Source organism: Paramisgurnus dabryanus, chromosome 12, assembly GCF_030506205.2.
Source record: "Paramisgurnus dabryanus chromosome 12, PD_genome_1.1, whole genome shotgun sequence".
Lineage (NCBI taxonomy): Eukaryota > Metazoa > Chordata > Actinopteri > Cypriniformes > Cobitidae > Paramisgurnus > Paramisgurnus dabryanus.
In genome coordinates, this window is record NC_133348.1 from 9,420,754 (window position 1) to 9,422,818 (window position 2,065).

Consider the following 2,065-nt stretch of genomic DNA (forward strand, 5'->3'; position numbering starts at 1 on the left):
AAAATGATTTTTAGTTCTTGTGCTTTATTGGCTCCAATCTTCTTGGCTCTTTATTGTTTTAGGGTTCAGAGATGTTCTGCCTGAGGTATCAAAACAAAGCTCTGGAGCTGAACGCTGAGACTGACCTCGGTAAACAAATGAAGAAGAAAACTGCAAGAGCATAAATCAACTCTTACAACTAGCAGAAGACTACAGAATAAATAAATAAAGTGTACAGTTACTGGAAAATGAGATGAATGTTCAGCATGTGTGTGTGAGTTGTCAAGTTACCGATGCAATCAGGTGTTAGTGCACCTGTCCCTCATACAAGCACATATGTTTTCATGCCTGTTATTAGGACTGTACGAGTTCATGCAGCACTGGAAGAACCAACAGGAGGATGACATCAAAGTACCACAAGAACGATTCCAGAAATCATATGAAGAAGTCTGATTTTGAGTTGCCCTCGCAGTACTGTGATGTCATCCTGCTGGCGGTTCTTGTGGTGCCTACTCGGTAAGTTTGTGATTTCGGATGCAGTCTGTGTCTTTACTGACAGGCACTCTGTGGATGCTACTACATCCTTTAAGTAATGTGACCCTACAGGTATTTTCTATGTGCAGTGACTGGTATGCAACACTAGGGGTAGGTATTCAGCAGCTTAAATGATTAAATAAATTGCAAACCTAAATCAATATTAAGCACTAACAGACTTGATGATGAGACTAGTTCTAGTGCACTTATGTATAATTGCTTCTATTGTTACCTCATTTGTAAGTCGGTTTGGACAAAAGCGTCTGCTAAAGCATTAAATGTAAATGTCTGTATTTGACTACATGAAATCAAATGACAGCCAACGGGATTTCTGTGCATTAATGCAAGCGTATGTTCACATACAAACAGTCAGTGAAATGTTCTTTATAACCTGAATTATTTAAACTACAATCCAAACACTATGGGTTTACTGTATACTCTTTATGCAAAATCAATAAACACAATGAAACTAACTTAGTGACTGCTGTCAGAAATTTTTAACCAGCATATCAAAAAATAAACATAGAAATACAAACACCAGACATCTGTAAGATTCATGAGTTAAAGTTAAATTTACTGCAGTAACTGTTGATTTTAAAGTCCAACTGAGTGTCATTGAAAATATATATCGATTGATATACAGTATATATACACATAGTATATATCACACACAAGGCAATCTGAAATAAAGATGAGAAATTTATGATTTTTTTTACCTGTAGACAGTGTGATGACAGCAGTTGAAATCTTTTACAGAAAGAGCAAAACAACATGAAGGATAGAAATCATGAACATTTACAATACAGCAATCCTGCTGATCTGAAAAACACATAAAAAAGATCAAGGCAAAAATATTTTCTTTATTATGAGCATGACTAAGAAAAAAACACTCACAGCAGGGCATGAATGTGTAAATGTCTCCCTTATTTCATCTAACAAAGACCAGTCTGTTATCTTAAAATATATCAACACATCAAATCCTACTTCAAAATAGTTCAACACACTGACAATACAACAGAAAACAACATTTGACCAAAATAACTGCAGTAAAATTTGACTGAAGATATCATCAGATCTCCTCAGAACTCATCTCATCTCATCAGATCTCATCTCATATCATCAGATCTCATCTCATAAGATCTCATCTCATAGATTTCATCTCATCAGATCTCATCTAATCAGATCTCATCTCACTCATCTCATCTCATCAGATCTCATCTCAACTCATCAGATCTCATCTCATCTAATCTCATCTCATCAGATCTCATCATATCTCATCTCACTCATCTCATTAGAACTCATCTCATCAGAACTCATCTTATCTCATCTCACTCATCTCATCTCATCAGATCTCATCTCACCAGATCTCATCTCACTCAACTCATCAGATCTCATCTCATCAGAACTCATCTTATCTAATCAGATCTCATCTCATCTCACTCATCTCATCTCATGAGATCTCATCTCATCAGAACTCATCTCATCAGAACTCATCTCATCAGAACTCATCTCATCTCATCAGATCTCATCATATCTCATCATATCTCATCTC